Here is a 19,421-nt window from a genome sequence, read left to right as displayed (position 1 = left end):
CTTTTTCAAAAATACTTTAAAATGATCTACCTACAGCCAACAGCTGGTTCCCAATATGACTGCCAGTTTCAATGAAAAATCTCTTCAACAGCCTGCAGAACCCGTTTCTGGTATCACTACATCCAGCTTTACTGAAGCAAATGCAATACTTTTAAGATATATGTCTGTTCATCACTAAAGGCTCATGGAATGAGAAAAGGGAAAGTACAGCACATTCTACCCTGTGCACAACAGCAATACCTCTCCTACGAAGAATCTGGAGACCTGCTCCTTATTTCAATTTATAGTGTATTTTAGCTCTTCCTCTGTTACCTTTGAAACAAAAGAAACTAAAACTTAGGATTATCTGTAATAGTGAGAAACTTCACAAGTCACAAACCCCATCCTTTGAAAACTGAATGTCCTGTTCCTTCCAATGACTCCTTCCCAGAACACATGGCAAACTCACTCACTTCAGACACCATCTGATGGACAGCCCAGGATCCAGGAACAGAGCACAGACTCCTGTTCCTGACACCCATGGCTGGCCAGGAACTGGCTGCAGCCTGTGTCTGCTCCAGCAGCACAGCTGGGAAGGAGGCAGAATGACCCTGACTTACCTTACTGGCAGGGAGTCAGGGACTAAAATGCCCATTAGCAAGACCCAAAAGAAGCACAAGCTTAGAAGGGTTTAATGCTGCTTTACTTTATTTCGACCAGTGTTTCACTCTTTTTGCATGGTCCTTATTTTACTCTCTAGTTTAGCAAGGAGCTGGTGAGGCCCACTGTGCTCTGTTCTCCTTGACAGGGATCCGTGATGGCAACAGGGATTACCTCCAAGGGAGCCAATCACTTCAGCATTCATCTGACAGGTTGCTGCAGAACTGGTATGACTTCTGAGTTCAAAATTATGCTGAGCAATGTCTTAAAATAATGTTACAGAAATTATTTGATCGCACTCATTAATTAACAGTTGGAAATGACTGAGGAAGCAGAATTATTGAAAATGGGAAGCCGGTTCTTTTATTTATCACATGAAAGTGAGAAGTAAATGTTTTATCTCTATACAGAAGCATAATATGGTGATCTATAAAAAGACAAGGGAAGCAGAAAGACAGAACGCAGTCTGTTCAAAAAAGAGCTTTGTATGAAAGACTAACATTTGAATATTTCCAAAATTTTTTTTTTTTTTATTTTCTGGGATAGTATGCAGGCATCTCACCAACTTCCCCAAGATTTATTTTCAAATAAACTAAAACATTCCTGATGGAAAACCCAGTTCTGGTGAATGAAAATTTTCCCAAGGGTCTTGAAAACACCAGCAAAAAGGTTGTACAACATCCAGCCTCTTGTAACCAAAAATGTAAGGTTTTTTAAACTCATCTGTTTATGTTATGCGTTCATTTGAGGAAATTGCTATGAGCTTGAGAAATCCTTAGAAAGTTATTATTCTTTGATCAAAGTCAGCTTGTGTTTTTCTTAGTTTGAATTATATATGTACCTAATTTTAAAGCATACAGAAAGTCAAGAAAGTACAAGAACATGCTTCAAGAACAATTGGCCAAAAGTACAAACAAATACCAAAGATGGGAGCCATTGAAATATATATCTATATATATATATATAACCTACCATTGTATTTGGCTGTAGAGTTGAATACTGTGCTCCTTTTATTTAGGGTGTTAAGAGTATTTACATATTCCTTCCAGATTTGTGTAAAACATTGTTTCATCCAAGGCTGGCTGGGTATCCCACTAAAGAGGAACAGCAGATTTGCTTTCAATAGCACAGATGTATGGAAATGGAAAGCTGGAATAGGTGCACTGTGTTATGAATGGCATTGCTCTTTTTTACCACAAATCACACCCATGAAGGAAAGGGTACAGATCTTCAATTAATCTGCAGCTGGGACTTGCAGTATTCCAGAACAGTGTCACTGCCTGTGACTGGGACTGACTTGTGTAAGCTGTTTGCGAGTTAAGATCCTCTGCCAGACTTGTTGCTTCCTTTAGAAGTGAGTCTACAGGATTGCAGTGTCAACATAATTCATGAGTTGACATTGAAACAATATAAAAATACATTAATTTATTACTGACTCTTAACTACTTAACAAAAATCCCCAGAACATTTGCAAACATTTTCTTTTAATAAAAATAACTTGTTAAGTGTAAGAAAACTGGAGGATGCAACGGGAGATGAATGGGGGAACATGACAACTTTTAGAAAATGTTTGCATCAAGAATACATTTTTAATTGAAGAAATATGAATCAACTATAGCAGATGTATCTGCACAAATATTGATATATTTTTATCTATATATCACAGGAATTGCCTTGAGGCAAAAATATATAAATCATCATTTACAGAAAACCCTAGAAGGAATTACTTCCTGTTATTTAAAATTCATCTCAAGAGCAAAGAAATGCCATAAGAAAATTGCCCAAGATTTTCTCTCCTCTAAATATGCAAATATTCATTCACTCATTTTTCTCCCTTTTCTTGACATTTACTTTGTTCACATCCATGATAGGCCCCTTCCTTCTCTTTTGGAGAGGGGGGGCATGAAGCCCAACAAGTTAACCGTTTAAGTTCCTAATCTGTAGTTCTTGCAGACTTTTCCATTTATGATCAGTGTTTATATTTACATGAGAAGAAATGGCCTGGCAACCTTAGCACAGTACTAATAATCCTAAATCCTTCAAACCAATTGTTTTGGCTATTCTTCTCCTTTTGAACAAACAGAGGGAACACAAACTCTGGATGTGAGTCTCCTTATCCAGAGTTTTGCTCTTTACTGCTTCTGGCCCTAGCTGAGAACCAACCAGAAAAGTCCTAGGAAATAAAAATTCTCACCCTTAGAAGGTGGCCTTATACCCATGCGTGTAAAGAGCGCCCCAGTTTGTTATTATCTCCCACAACAGCATCAGCTTTCACTCCAGAGAATTACTCAGTGCAACACTTGAAGGCAGCCAACAGGATAACAAGGTATTGTGGGTCTAGGCAGTAAAAAGGAAATGCTGCCCCAAATCTATCTCATCTAATTTTGCACACACTCGGAAGCACCACACATCCCCCAGAAATCCCTGCAAGTGGCTCACGATCCTTGTAACATGCTGGTTAGGAGAGGCAGACTTCCCAATACTTGATGAATTGGTATTTAAAACACTGATTTTAACACCTGCAAAGGTGTTTAGAACAAAATTTGAATTTCTATTTTAAGATCAACACAATTTTATGACACAGTAAAAGGCAGCAGTAGTGTTTTCAGAAGCAGTACACATGGATCAGTGTCCAGGACTTAAATGAGATTGCATGCTTATGCAACTTAAAACAACTACAGAACTGTGAGGGAAGTAGTGTACACAGATAATGTTTATAAATGAAGAACAAAATGTAGATAATGTATATAAGCATGACAAGAAGATCAGAACATATTGTATTCAACGTTCTTCCAACTAATGCAAAAAATTGAAAGTTACATTAAAAAAAAAAAAGACAAAATCCTAATCCTACAGTTATAGTTCTTGGGGAGAACAAGGACTGATGAGACTTTCCTCCCAGGAGAAAGGGAAGATCTGCTGCCTGCTCCTTGCAGTGTAGGCCTCTGATCAGGACAAGCAGAGCAAGGGCTGGGTGGTGCAGGGCTCTGGCAAGCTGGGAGTCACATCTGATCATCATCTTCCTTCCCAGCTCAACACTTTCTGGCCCTTCCCGGCACTGAGAGGACAAGGTGACAGGCTATGGTTTTGCCCTTCCCCTACCTGCATCCTGTATAAAAATGAGCTGATGGCAGTGGCTGGATTCCTGACTAGACAGCTGCTAAGGGAAGGGGAGCATCTTTGTTTGCATATGGACACACACACACCATCCAACTCAACACAGCCTCAGTGGTGGGCAGCGCTATCCCTCCAAAGCAGCACATCCCTGCAGGACTTCAAAAGGGGGAGAAAATTCCCACCATGCTTCCCTGTCCCCTTTTTCACTGTCTTTCACAGAACATGCAGGCAGAAGTCCCTGGTTAAAAGCATACTTTTAGCATATGCATAAAAGAAAGTCCTTCCAAGAATTGTGATTATTGGTTCAGAGTTCAAAAGAAAATGGAGAGCAGCTGAAGTGAGATAGGAGATATATTGTGGATCGAAGCTGCTTCAGCCACAATTCACTGCAGGAGGCTGGAGGCTATGCCAAAGCACCAGGAATGGAATGGAGAATTTTTTAGTTTGAGCTGTAGCAAAATACACTTTAAAAAAAACCCTAAGACCTGAAAGTGAATAGACAGAAAACTGATGTAAAAACCTGATTCACTAAAGGCATAGGCTGAGAAGCAGCACTTTGGTTTGTATTCTCACCACTTGCTGCTCACAAAGAGCAGGGAACACACCAACAAAGTACCTGATAACTGAGCTCATAAAAAAGAATCCAGGAGCTCTATGTTTTGAAGGAATTGCTTTAGAAACATGGAAGCACTGAGCAAAAGGCTTACAGCCGTCAATGTACCTTTTTCACTTGCGGGCTGGTCTCTCCAGTGCCAGCAGATGAAAGGATATTCAGTTCATGCTCTGAGCAGCATTTTCATTTCCTCTGGGTCTTGTGGGCTCCTGCAATTGACCAAGTCACTTTGCAGCCATGCCCCCTCATCTTTTGGCATCTCGGACTCCTACAGGTCAGTGGATTATGAAATTATCTTTGAAGGAGGGAGACAAGTTGTTGTTGGTTTTCTATCATACACCAGCCTTTTTTCTAGATGGTGGGGATTACAGCATTGCTTACATCCACTTTAGGGTCTGTGAAATGGGACTCAAAGAGCAGTACTGTAGGCAAGGACTAAAATGTGACCCAAAAGCAGTTATTGTAGCCATCCCATAGTATTTTGCATCAGCACTTTACCAAAGTTCCCTGGTATCTTTGACATGATAGAGCAATTAATCCTGTGGTGTTTCAGAGATATTTTAGGACATTTTCCCAGGCAAAGGAAAGTTTTTTTGTGTCAGTTTTGCATGGCCTGGTTCTTAGTAGTTGGGGGGAGGGGAGGGCACAGAGGTGCTATTTCCCCTTTGGTAACATTTTTTCTGAGATCATGTCAGAGTTACCTGGAAATACAGTTGTACATTACCAAAGAACATGCCTTCACTTTTTTCTCCCCTTTGGTACAGAGAAGGAAACACATTAACATTTCACAAAGTCACATGGCTCTGAGCAGTGTTCCCCATCTCATTACAAAAGCCAGTGTTTGTTAAAGACTGATAAATTGTCAATTGGAAACTAACTTGTTTCTCATAGAAGAAGTTGGTGCCAAACTAAAGACTTTTGAGCTTCCTTATCATTAGAATGAGAGCTACCTCAATTCCTATTTTACTTCCAGCCTTTATTGTTATACTGAGAAGACCCAAGATAGCCTGAACTCTGTAGGACTTAAAATCCGAGTCCAAATCCAAATATCACAGCTTCTGCCTGCATGTCACAGCCAAAGTGAAGCATCAGAGCTGGCCTTTGCAGGAGTGCAGATCAGATCTGCTACAGCCAGTAGATACCGGCAGAAGTGCTAACGAGAGACCATCACAGCTCACAGCGTCTGCTGGGACAGATAAAGCAAACCCACTTGCATAAAAACATGGGGAGGGAGGAAGATGTAAGAAAAGGATTAAAAACTAAGCAGAAGTATATTTATTCATTTAAGAATAATGCTGGCATGTGCAATGCACATATGAAAGCTCACAATACCATATTTAATGATTCTGTTAAAAGCTTTGGGGAGGTCAGCTCAGGTCACAGAGCAGAGATAATGTAAGCACAAAATGGAGAAGAAAATCTTGTAGGAAAGGGAAATGAGAAAGTCAAGTGAAAAGAGGGCATTTAACTTTTTGGGGAGGAATTCTTAAAAGAGCTGGATAAGCTAAGAAAATTAATGCAACCTGACTTCTTCATTTCTTATTAATGTGGAGCAAAAAGTGTAATGAGGATATGTGAGAGATTACAACAAACATATTGCAGGGGCACCTAGGAGAGAGAGAAAATCCCTGAATCACTTGCCAAGGAGATAAGGAAGCTTTGATATAAAAATAGCAATGACTATCAGCTACAGATGCTTAGTACCTTTGTTCCTCTACCAAAGAAAAGCCCATCAAGTGAGAGCTGGTATTTCCAGTTTCATGTCTGATAACAGATCTACCTCAAAATGAGACCTCAGGCACTGGGGCACAGCTCACTGTACAGGATTTTTCCAGCACTCCCAGCCTTCATTTTAATGTCCTACACTTTAAGGACATTATTTACACTGCAGAATAAAATAAAAGCCTATCAAATGGAAAGTTATAAAAAGAAACTCAGGTCAAAAATTCTGGTTTTGGCAATGTACTTCAGCAGCGGCCATATGCCAAAAGTAGTCAACTCAGGTCACAAAAATCCCTGGGATGCTGTGCTGGGGTGGCACCACCTGGTAGGAGTGGAGGGCAGAGCAGGACTGCACCATTTCTGACAGCCTGGGACACACAGGGCTTCATCCCAGTTCACAGAGAAACCCAGGAAAGACCAAGAGAGAAACTGCCAGTAGAGAGAAGAGAAGAGAAAAGCTCCTGGAGGTTTTTTCAGTAGCAGCAATCTCCTCTGGACAGTCCCAAAGGCATTAATTTGGCCTCCAACCTTCCACGTATTTAGCTGTGCTAGCCTATCCCCTCCAGGAATCTCCATGGCTGACCAAGAGAAGGTAAGGCAGGGCTGTCTCCTGCAGCCGTGTGGTGGCTCTGACCTCTCTGTCAGCCCGCACTGCAGAATTTCATTTTCGCCATTGTGCTGTCATGTTAAAATGAGAGGGAATCGTGTGTGGAACTGCTCCTGCAGCCATGTTACCCTGGCAGAAGTCAACAAGAAGCTTCTGATGTGTTCAATACAACAGTGCTGAGCCTTGAGATCATGAGCAGTATGGTATTAACATTTCCATTCTGCATTTTCAGAACTTTCGCTTTAATAAAACAACATATTCCCCAGAGCACAAGACAACAATTTTCAGGCCAAATAGAATTAATGAGGCTGAGTAATGTTTGCATCTTTCAATATTCGCAATCCTGTGAGCAGATATGTTTATGTTCAGCAATCTGAATATGACAAAAAACATTCATTTTCACCATATCACTTCAGCAGAGCTTGAGTTAAAGACTAAAAAATTTTGTGCTTTGCTTATTATAACTAATACTTCAGCTGGAAAAGAACTTCAGTTTTGTGGTCCCAATTTCTTCATTTTTGTGCACTTTTAAACATATATGCATGTGCCAGCATATTTCACAGGCCTTTTGATGTTGTATTATCTCTGTATGTGGGTGGTTTGTTTCCAGCTATAGTTTGAAGTGCAAATTTCCTTCTCAGTTTTCCTATGTGAAGGTTAAAAATACAGTCATGAAGTATCCGCCACATGTTTTCTTCCCTGAATTTCCTAAGCAGAAACCTAAAACAAGGTACTTCTCTTCAAACATTTGCATTTTTAAAAAAGTACCCCAAGAAATGAATAAATAGCAATCATCTGTTAAATAAACATAAAGAGATTCAAGGCCCACTATCCCTAGATATTTCTCCATATCCCTGAAGCATTAACTATAATGCCCACCCTGATAAAAATCTCTTGGGAGCAACAAGCATAGCAGCAAAAGGAATCACAACGGGTTGGAGATTAACTCAGCAGCTGCTGTTTCCAGCCCACTGTGTGCTTCTGGGGCTTTGCATCTTATTGTGACTCATATGGAAATGAGAAGATGGATCCCAAACAGAGCTTTGCTTTCAAAATCAGACATAAAATCATCTGTTTCTTAAATGAGCATTCCCATCTGACATACTGAAAATGAACATGAAAGTGCTAGCTGTGAATTATATTTCATTCTTTATTCAGCGTTCTTGAAAAGCAGGACAGCATTTTCCCAAATCTGTTGGTCCATTGGTCAATGGCAGCAGCAAAACCCTATAACATGGCTCCTGGGAATTTTGCTGTCCAGAGCATTTTTTAAATCATATGAGCTGTGCTGTACATGCCAGTGAAGAGAGGAGGAGGCAGCAGGTTGAGTATTTTGTTTTCTGTGTCTGAAAAACAGGAGTGTTTTCTATGGAAATTAATGTTTAAAAGTAATCCCAGTGCCCTCAAGCTTTAAGTGCTGTCACAAAGATTGGAAAGGGCTGAAGGGAGTTCACTGACTTTTGAAATTAACACTTTTTCAAAAGATGAAAAGTTGCATAAGGGTCTATCCAGGAAGCAGGTCTGAGCAGGGTGGTGCTGCCCTTGGGCCAGCCTGGCTGAGCCAGCTTGGAGCAGCCTGGCAAACACTGCTGCTGGTGCAGAGCAGCAGTGAGTGATCACTTCTGCCTAACAAAGGGCAGCAAGGAGAAAAGTGGGGTTTGCTCGGTCAGATTTTCTCCCTATAACAATCTAAAGGCACTTTGTGCCACATATAGCCCTTTATTACTGCAGTAGCCTTGTGAAGGAGTTGGGCCTCTCACTGAAACAGTCAGACATTGAGAGAAAAGAACTAAAAGGTAGATTTCTTTTCTCAATTTCTTTAACTTCAAGACTATCAAGGTGATACTTTATAAGTTTCATGAGAACAGACAGGAGTGTGATTTTTCAGGTTGTGGATGTTTCTTTTATTGATGCCAGCAGATCAGAGCTGAAGCAGTAGCTGCAAACATGTGGTTCTGAGTGACCTTACCCAGCACTATTGATAGGCTGTTCCTTCCCCAGGAGGTGGCTGTTCTACTGCTGCCAAGCATAAGCAAAACAGGTGCAATTCTGATGATGGTGGGGTTTTTTAAATCCCTGCTGACCAATAGTAATAGGATTATCAATCCACAAAATGCTATGACAGAAGTGAATTCAATCTGAAGATTGGTCTTTCCTCTACACCTTTGGATTCATTTTGCTTTCTTAATATTCCTAATGCTTTCCCCACAGACAGCCTTTCTTTTCCTTCTTTTCTAGTTTTGTGACTGCTTTTCCTTTCCTTACCTGTAACTTTCAATGTCCTTTAGCCACTGTTCTGTAGCTAATTTATTGACACCTTCTTTCTCTCTCCCCTTCTCTACCCTCCCTTTCAGCATGATGTGAACTGTGCCTTTTCCAGCTAGGCTGAACTGTAAGAGTGTGTCTTTTCATTTGTGGGAGATATGAAATATACAAACAAACATATCCTTGCTTCACTCTCAGTAAGAGCTTAAAGGAGCTGTTACAGGGATTATTTTTCCTCTACTTACTGGAAAACAAAGATAAAAATGTAGCTTTCAAGTAGGTCATTTAATCTTGGGACATTTAATTGTGAGGTTGCCAGCCACGATTTGATTTCTCATCTTCTATTATTCCAAGGTTACAAACCTTCCAATTCATTTATATTTATAAACAATGTTCCCACTATATTACATGCATGGATTATTAGGAACACCTCCCAGTAGAGTACTGTCAACTTTTTGTACATAATTAATTAGAAGCCTCAAAGCTACCTTTTATCAAACTTTCACAGAGGTTTAGCATATCAGAAATCTCAAAATGAAAGAACTCTGTTTAGACCAAAGGGCCATCCAGCTTACCCAAGTAAAGAAATACTTTATATTTAATGGGATTTAAAAAAAAATTTTAAATAATTAAAGCCAAAGTAGAAACCACCTAGGAAAGAATGTGGTTGCAGTGATAACAGAATTATATTTCTCAGCAAAGGGAGACAAACCCTGGCTCCAATTAACAGTCCAGTTCTGATAAAATAAGTCAAAGGAGAAAACTGTCTGACCAAAAGGATGATGTTACCTGCAAAAGAATTGAGATGGGAGTAAGAACTGGCCCCTAACACTTAAACTGCTTATAAATCGTCCACAGGATGGGAAAAGACAGGAAGTACATAGCTCTGACTATTTGCATGGCTTCTGATTTATACAGTAGTTCCTCAAAAGCAAATTGAGCCTTTCAGCTTCAAATTAACTTGCAAAACTTTGGCTGGGAGGCCAGGTCAATCTCACACAGGCTCCGTGCACATGGGAGCCCACGCATTATCATCCTAATTTCGTACTTGCCACATGTAGCATGTGTGAGTAGGTCTGGGATAGCTCTGCAGCACCAGGGGTAAGCTGGCTAAGCGGAGAAACACTAATTTTTCTTTGCATGCCCATTTCCTTGCCATCGTAACACATTCTGGATCACTAACTGTGAGCTCTCTGCCAGGGGAAGTGCCATGGTGAACATGATTTATAGGCAGCAAACATCCCTTTGATTCAGGCCATCACTGGCACATAAAAATGAAATGCAAATTTCTCAAAATTCTCAAGAGCATGTTCTAATGTTTAGCATTTTACTGGGGATTTTGGGGCAGGATTTGTTGCCTGTGAGAGTAATTATTACTTTGCATAAATTTTGCTATGAAAGTTAAAATGTTTGTGGAACCTAAAGACTTATTCCTCTTCTTTCCCTTACCACAAATTGCCCTGGAACCAAGGTGGCAGTGCAACAGGAGATACTGCTCATGATTTCCCAAGTTAATGGCCTGGGCCTTTTCACAGAGCTGAATTATCTGGAATACAACCAGCGGTTACATTCCTGCCATTCACTCTAATGGCCAGGAGATGAAAGGAACAGGGGAGCCCACATTATCAACAAGTGACTCAAGGGTTAGTGTCATCGGCAGAATTTTGGCTTCTTTGATCATGGGGCAATTTTCATGGCACCTGGCCTGCTGGAGCCAGACGGGCTTCATCTATCTGTTAAGGGCAAAAGGATTTTAGCCCATGAACTGGCAGAACTTGTTGAGAGGGCTTTAAACTAGGTTTGAAGGGGGAAGAGGATGCAACTGGGCTCTCCAGAAGCAAGCCCAAGGGTGGTAAGCCAGAGTTAGGGGTGAAATCAGCAGCCCAGCTGAAGTGCATGTATACTAATGCACACAGCATGGGTAACAAACAGGAACTGGAAGCCATGGTACTGCAGCAAAGCTATGACGCGGTCGCCGTCACGGAAACGTGGTGGGATGACTCGCATAACTGGAGCACTGCACTGGATGGCTACAAGCTCTTCAGAAGAGACAGGAGAGGGAGAAGAGGTGGAGGAGTGGCCCTTTATATTAGGGAGGCTTTTGATGGCATGGAAATTGAAACCAATGATGATGAAGTCGAATGCCTATGGGTAAGAATTAAGGGGAAGGCCAGTAAGGCTGACATCCTGCTGGGAGTCTGTTATCGACCACCCAACCAGGAAGAAGAGGTGGATAACTTATTCTACAAGCAGCTGGAGGGTGTTTCAAGATCACCAGCCCTTTTTCTTGTAGGTGACTTTAACCGACTGGGAACGTAACACAGCAGAGCAGAGGCAGTCCAGCAGGTTCTTAGAGTGTGTGGAGGACAACTTCTTGTCACAGCTGGTGAGTGAGCCCACCAGGGAAGGGACTACACTAGACCTGCTGTTTGCAAACAGAGAAGGGCTGGTGGGAGATGTGGTAGTTGGAGGCCATCTGGGGCATAGTGATCATGAAATTGCAGGGTTTTCAATATTTGCTGAAATAAGGAGAGGCATCTAAAACTTTCACACTGGACTTCCAGAGGGCAGACTTTGGCCAATTCAGGAGACTTACTCAGAGAGTTCCTTGGGAAGCAGCCCTTAAAAACAAAGGAGTCCAGGAAGGGTGGGTGTGCTTCAAAACAGAGATATTGAGGGCACAGGAACAGACTGTCCCTGTGTGCCAAAAGATGAGTTGATGAGGCAAATGTCCAGCCTGGATGGGTAAGGAGCTTATGAAGGAACTAAGGAATAAAAAGAGGGTGTATCACCTTTGGAAGGAGGGTCAGGTATCTCAGGAAATATTTAAGGGGGTTGTTAGGGCATGTAGGAAAAAGATTAGGGAGGCCAAATCTCAGTTAGAACTTAATTTGGCAACTCTTGCCAAGGATAATAAAAAATGTTTTTACAAGTATATTAATGGCAAAAGGAAGGGTAAAAACAACCTTGGTTCTCTACTAGATGCAGGAGGGAATTTAGTGACTGCAGATGTGGAGAAAGCCAAGGTGTATAATGCCTTCTTTGCCTTGGTCTTTAGCAGAAAGATTGTTTATCCTCAGTACAACTGTCCTCCTGGGCTGGTAGATGGTGTCAGGGAGCAGGATGGTCCCTCTGTTATCCAGAAGGAAGCAGATAGAGAACTGCTGAGCCACTTGGATGTTCATAAATCTGTGGGACCAGATGGGATCCATCCCAGGGTGATGAGGGAGCTGGCAGTTGAGCTTGCGAAGCCGCTCTCCATCGTTTGCCAACAGTCCTGGCTCACTGGTGACGTTCCAGATGACTGGAAGCTGGCCAGTGTGACACCCATTCACAAGAAGAATAGGAAGGTCAATCCTGGAAATTATAGGCCAGTCAGTCTAACCTCTGTACCTGGTAAGGTAATGGAGCAGTTTATTTTGAGTGCCATCACACAGCACCCACAGGATGGCCGGGGGATCAGACCCAATCAGCATGGGTTTAGGAGGGGTAGGTCGTGTTTGACCAACCTGATCTCCTTTTATGACCAGGTGACCTGCCTGGTGGATGCAGGAAAGGCTGTGGACGTTGTCTATTTGGACTTCAGCAAGGCCTTTGACACTGTCTGCCACAGTAAACTCCTGGAAAAGCTGGCAGCCCATGGCTTGGACAGGAGCACTCTTCACTGGGTTAAGAACTGGCTGGATGGCCACACCCAGAGAGTGATGGTGAACTGTGCTGCATCCAGTTGGTGGCCAGTCACTAGTGGGGTCCCTCAGGGACCTGTACTGGGGCCAGTTTTGTGTAATATTTTTATTGATGACATGGATGAGGGTATTGAGTCTGCTATTTGTAAATTTGCAGATGACACTAAGCTGGGAGCGTGTGTTAATCTGATGAAAGGTAGGAGGGCTCTGCAAAGAGACCAGGAATGAATGGTTGGATAGATGGGCAGAGTCCAATAAGGTGAAGTTTAACAAGTCCAAGTGCTGAGTCCTGCATTTTGGCCACAATAACCCCCTGCAACACTATAAGCTGGGGACAGTGTGGATGGACAGTGTGGCTGGACAGTGCCCAGGGGGAAAGGGACCTAAGAGTACTGGTCAACAGCCGGCTGAACATGAGCCAGCAGTGTGCCCTGGTGGCCAAGAAGGCCAACAGCATCCTGGTCTGTATCAGAAATAGTGTGGCCAGCAGGACCACGGATGTCATTCTTCCCCTGTACTCGGCACTGGTGAGGCTGCACCTCAAGTACTGCGTCCAGTTCTGGGCCCCTCAGTTCAGGAAGGACATTGAGATGCTTGAAGGCGTCCAAAGGAGAGCAACAAGGCTGGTGAAGGGCTTGGAACACAAGCCCTGTGAGGAACGACTGAGGAAGCTGGGGTTGTTTAGCCTGGAGAAAAGGAGACTCAGAGGTGACCTTATCACTCTCTACAACTTCCTGAAAGGTGGTTGTAGTCAGGTGGGGGTTGGTCTCTTTTTCCAGGCAACAACTGACAGAACAAGAGGACACAGTCTCAAGCTGCACCAAGGGAAATTTAGGTTGGATGTTAGGAAAAAGCATTTTACTGAAAGAGTGATAAAGTTCTGGAATTGTCTGCCCAGGAAGCTGGTGGAGTCACCATCCCTGGATGTGTTTAAATAAAGATTGGATGTGGCACTCACTGCCATGGTTTAGTTGAGGTGGTGTTAGGGCATGGGTTGGACTCAATGATCTTAGAGGTCTCTTCCAACCTGGTGATTCTGTGATTCTGTGATTCTAAGATAACACGAGGTGTGTGTGTGAGACAAGCAAATCTTTGAGCCACACTGCCACCCCTTATAATTTTTAACAGCAGATTGGAACCATTTCCCAGGATCAACAACTTCATGTTTTCCAAATGCTATATAAAGCAGCTTGGCAGCAAGGCTAAGAGCTGAGTTTTCCTTCTTCTGGTAGGTCACTGCTGGTACAGCAGCACTTTAACTGAACAGACAGTTTCTCTCTAGAGAAAGTCATATATTTAGCGTCCCAAGTGGTAAGTTAGATGTCAGATTTAATTTGAAACCTGAGATGTTGTAGTTCCAAAGAAAGTGTTGGCAAGGTATTTGTGTTTAAACGAGAGGACATTGGTTTAATTGAGTTCTCTCATTCTTCTTGGTATTAATTATATTTAATGAGTAATGATTTACCTAAAAAAAAAAAAAATCAAACACTAGCAGGCTGCAGAGAAAGTTCCCTGTGGTACTAAAAGACAACAAAAGTCAAAGATCCTGTCGATAGAATCTTTATTCTTCTCTGTCCCCTTAACTCTGCCCAGAGTATCATTACACTGTCTACAACAAAGATAAGTTCCTCTTCCCAAGGACTGAAACTGGAATTTTGATGTAATAAGATAGGAAGAATGCAAATAACACACCTTTCAGCATTCAGCATGAGTAATTTACTACATGAACCTTGAGCACAGTGATGCGTTTTATGTTTCACTTACCCTAAAATGTCTCTGCATCTCTTCTACACACAAAAGCCAGAATCCACATGGCTGTTCTTACAGAAATATCTTGGCCAGCTTAGAAGCTTTTCCTTGTTTTACTTCAGTGAATCAGCTCACCATATGCATTCCCACTATACATTTCAACAACTAGGGTCCTTATCCTGTGCTTCATTTATATTCAGTGGAGATCTAGTGAGTCTAGAACACAGGCTTTCCTAACATAAAACAGATGTTTATACTTGCTTAGATATATCCTGGCATCTACCAGCAGTGGCACCTAAATATGCAATGGCAATACAGAGATCGATGAGTAACTGCCTCAGATGCAGGCAGAAATACTGAATACCATTGGACCAAGTTCCTGTCACAGCTCTGTCTACTGTCAAGCATGGACCTTCAGACTCAGAAATCTGTAGATGTATAAAGTAGTCAAGCAATTTCCTTTTCTTTGAATAGATACAAAGGGAGGCTAATATAAGGTACTAGCTAAAATCCTTTAACTCTTAGTGATCTATAGCATTCCACCAAGGCAGTGAAAATTTTCTATCTGTCTAAGTAGCAGAAGTAACTAGAACAGGCTTGGACATTGCCAACTTCCTTAATAATTTTCATAAAACATTGATATTGTCTCAACTGCAGTAAAAACCACTGATTGCCACTTCAAGGCTTCTAGGTGAAAGCAGAGGATATTGCTGTCTTCCTTTGTCCTGTGTAATGACTTGCAGAAATTCTGTAAACCCATTTTCTGAAAGAAAAAAAATCATTGCCATTAGTGTCTTTTGGGACATCTCCTATAAATAGTTAAAATTGCCCTGCTTTACTCAGTTTAATTATTTATTTGGAGAATAATTACTTTAGATGTCAGTTCCATTATCATGGAAGTTGTAAATGATCCTGAAACTGTAACAAATGCTGTCTTCTTGAGATTCAGTAACCTTAGCATTACAGACACTATTTTAATTGTTGTTTCATTGCAGAACCCATGTAGAATATGAAAGAATATGACTCTCAGACTGTCCTAAGTTTTATTTTAGAAGAGCTAACAAAACCTGCAGATAACAAGAGGTAAAGGATTTCCCACTGCAGATGCTTGTCTGTGCCTGTCAAAGCCTTGTGGAAAATAATATATCCCTCAGAAGCAATGGAATAGATAAAAGAAATAGCATTAATGTGGAGTCAGTATAAAATGTGAATATATTATGATAGAATATTGTTATTGAGGCTAGAGTCAATGAGTTTGAATTGATTTCTTTCCATCAAAACCTAATCCTTTCCTACATGTGTGCGCAAAGTACATGCCTACCAAAACCAACACTGAAAATGCTCCTATTCATTAAAGAAAGGTAAATTTATTTATTAGATTTATTATATACTCAATTCATTTCCTGAGAGTTTGCAAAAATCTGCCCAGTTCTGTGAAACATCAACCTTGCCCACCTCCCAGGAGGACACCAAAGTTTTTGCTAAACATATTGTTGCTGTTAAGGACTTTCACAACATTCATCTCCTGTCACTGAACAGGAGAAAATGTGGACTGGGTCAGACCAAGGATCTGTCCAAGCCAGCAGCCAATCTCCAGCAGCAGGTGAAGGCAGATGGCCTGGGGAGAAAATGAAGACCACGGCATGAAGTCTGACACTTCCCCTCCCAGTCCCTCAGCTGCCAATCATCCATAGCCCAGGGACTGCTGGAGCTGGGTGGGCTGTCTTTGCTCTTAATCATCCACTGGACATCCCACAATGTGCTGAGTCTTCCCCTTGAGCCATGGAAACGTTCAGCTTTCAGATCTTTTAGCCCAAGATGCTCCATATTGACCCATCCTCTCCAGCCTCTCTGCAGAGGAATTGGTAGCAATTGTATTCTGTCCTGGCAGATTTTCCAGTTGTACCTATTTAACCATTACAGCCTTCATTTCTAATTCTGTGCCACTCTTCCTTGTCACATCCTCTTCCATACACGGCATAGTTGCACTCACAAATTTATGCTTTGTTATTGTGTTGTCTGGTTTTGTGTTTTGGTGCTTATGAACTTGGAGAGACTCTTTATTCCTGGAATACTAATTCAGAACTGCTGAATTGGAAGTGTCCAGGTTGCACCACAAACAACTGGTTTGTTCCATGGGCTAAAAGTCAGTATTTCCTTTTACCCAGAAAATCAACATTGTCACCATCTCAATATTATTCCTCAAAAGATCCTTCTATAACACAGAGCGTAAGAAGGTACAGACTAAGGGGTTTATTTTATTACTCAGCAAAGAGCGTACTATCTGCCCTCGCTTATGTAAGGTTGACTTCCACACCTACCACATATCTTTAGCTCAGTTTGGCAGATGAAAACATTTAAGGCCAGGTTTTGTGTTATTTCTGTCAGATGCCAACTGTCTAATTTCTGAACATATAAAGTGTTGTTTTTTCAACCATTTTTCAAGACTTACTATATTGGATTTGAAACCTCCTCTACTCATTTACTATATGCCACTTTTTTTGATTGCCACCACAATACCATCTGTGCTGAGATTTGTTACATGAGGTTTTAGCTTTGGATATCAACTATTTCCATAAAATATCACTTAAAATCAATTAGTCACTTTGGACATAAAGGTAAACTAAACAAACATTTACATCTATTTTCCTATGATTTTTTTGCCTTTAGCTTTATGGTATTTTGAGAAGCACCAGATTTGCTTGATGAATGGTTGCCTTTTTAATGATAAAAGATAAAAATTCTGTAACAGCAGTTGGGGGAAAAAATACAGGGGAAAAATATATCACTCTGCTCATCATCATCATCATCCTGAATGAAGGAAAATATCCGGAAGCTTGGACTAGTGACTAGACTCAGATCTCCATCTGTCTGTGAGGGTGGTATCAGCCACGGGACGATGACTGATGAGGATCCCATCCCCTTCAGCAAGCTGGTTGGTCTGGGAGGCAGGCCCAGATCCCAGCCAGGAGAAACTCCTGAAGCAGAGGTGGGAACACAGAGTTACTGACACAGGTGAGCCGAGGGAGAGAATTGGGAAAGTAGCTCGGGGTCTGCATTTGTATTCAGGCAGGAATACAAATTACAGAGGCCAAAGACAAGCCTTTTTTTCCTTAAATCAAGTTAGAGATTGTCTTTTCTCTGTGCTGCCAGCCTAAATGTTCAAAAATCATAGATCAGCACCCCAAGCATGACAAGTCTGACTTCAAAAAGCAGGAATTTTAAAGTACTGGCCATCTTTGACCCTGAACACCATCACAATAAGGTTTCTGAGGCCCTCAGGAACATCAGCATTACATGTCTGGACTCCTGTAGCTGCAACAGCTACAGACGTCATTGGAATTCATTTGGGGGTTTTTCCACACTCATTTCATTGGCCATCTCCAATACAATGGGTCTTTAATATCATACAGTGCCTTGACACCAGACTCCCAGGGACCCCAGTGACATTGGATAGCCATTCTAGGGTTTGTGGACTTCTTTGACCTTTACTGGGCTACAAAACTAGCCAAGGAACACTCCTCCCTCTGCTCCTGCCAAAAACATCTCCATGAACTCCCTGATAATATTTACTCTGGGTTGGATACTGCCCATATGTAAAATGTAAGAGTTCCATCTGCATACTCACAGTCAGATTAATCTCATTTAAGCATGCATAGCTACTAGGAAGGAAGCTCCAACTTGCCAAGTCCTGGCCAATGTGTAGAGCAGACACTGTGATTGCAGAGGAAGAGGAAGCTGGGCCAGGGAAGTGGTCTGGTTGAAAAAGTGACCTGACAAAGAATTACCAGATCATTTAAAACATTGGCTCTGTGAGGTGGCTCCCTGTACAATCCTTCAACTATTAATGCCAGCACAAAGGAGAGCTCAGGGACACAGAGACATCCCTTTAGTCTGCACTTAGACGCAGTTAAATTGCAGTCATGGAAACAAACATAAATTCCCTGAGGTCATTTGACAGTCCTGCAAGTTTTTCTGCCATGGTTAGAGCTCAAGCTGTTTTTAAAGAGACTGCAAACATGGGGCGGGGAAATATGGATATTATACTTTTTCTTTCATGATTTTTCAGTTAGATATTCAGATTACAAACTCTTCAGGGCAGGGCTCACCATCTTCCTGCCTCTTCAGAAAGAGATGTACTTGGCTTTTCAAATAAACACACTGGGTAATATGAAAAACAGAGGGAGAGGATGACGTTGCTGTAATCTCTGGCAGAGGTCCAAATAAAGTTTGCTTCTCTTATCATAATGAACAACTGGATTTTGCACATATGGGAGTTGGGAATGGCCCTCACTGACCCCTGGACAATTATACACAATGAATCTGAAACCACAGCTATTAGCAATCATAAAGGATCCTTTCTGACTAAATCAGCTTAATTTCACTGTCCCTTGACAGAAAGTTTGTGTAGCCTACAGGTCACCTGCATGCTGCTTTTTCTTCTTTCTCCCTGAGTACATGCAGTTTAGACCACTGATACGAGCTTTACAGGATTGCAGATTTTTGGGGCATATCACTAAGAAATGAAGGATTTGGGAGTAAAAGAACAAGGCTTGCTGTTAAACAGTTTACATTAACCTGTTAATTCTCAAAAATCACAGAGAGTTGCCTTGAGAAGGCAGAGTCACAAAGCACACTCTGTGGGCCTGCTTTTACTAAATGCCAGGAAAACCTGAAATCTGACAGAAGCTGTTGAGAAAGAGTTTTAGTGAGAAAGCCTCAGTGTGGGGCTTTGCCAGTACGGTGTTTAAAGCCACTAAGTATGAACGAAAGGAAATTATAGCCTCAGCTGGGTCCCCCTCGGTCACTCCAAAGTGCCCCAGGCAGGCCAGAGCAGGTGTGCTCACAGCCTGGGTGCACCATGGCCAGTCCACAGGTACATCAGGCACACCTTACTTTTAGGCTTATACCTGGATTTGTACTTCAGGACCTCAGCGAATCAGCAGAGCTCTCTGGGTATCAGTGAAATGATGACATACACACCAAGCCTATGTTAGTTACTTTTTGCCATATGCTTTACATA

General features: G+C 41.8%; 2 long non-coding RNA genes across 5 annotated transcripts in view; both read left to right on the top strand.

The window, feature by feature from the left end:
* LOC121670759 overlaps nt 1-861 on the top strand; it is a 67,320-nt gene extending 66,459 nt beyond the window's left edge. For both annotated transcript variants that reach the window (XR_006018248.1, XR_006018247.1), the window contains one exon: nt 788-861. This is a non-coding gene — a long non-coding RNA (uncharacterized LOC121670759). The remainder of the gene's footprint in view (nt 1-787) is intronic.
* Nucleotides 862-4,497: 3,636 nt separating this feature from the next.
* The window catches only part of LOC121670702, a 45,366-nt gene continuing 30,442 nt past the window's right edge, over nt 4,498-19,421 (top strand). For 2 of the 3 annotated variants that reach the window (XR_006018223.1, XR_006018221.1), the window contains exon 1: nt 4,498-4,643. This is a non-coding gene — a long non-coding RNA (uncharacterized LOC121670702). Of the gene's footprint in view, nt 4,644-10,928; nt 11,350-19,421 lie in introns of those variants that run through there. The other variant, XR_006018222.1, reaches the window with a different exon arrangement.

Source organism: Corvus kubaryi, unplaced genomic scaffold (assembly GCF_017639235.1).
Source record: "Corvus kubaryi isolate FWS band 111438036 unplaced genomic scaffold, C.kubaryi_AGA036_p1.0 37396, whole genome shotgun sequence".
NCBI lineage: Eukaryota > Metazoa > Chordata > Aves > Passeriformes > Corvidae > Corvus > Corvus kubaryi.
This window is presented reverse-complemented; position numbering and strand designations above follow the sequence as displayed.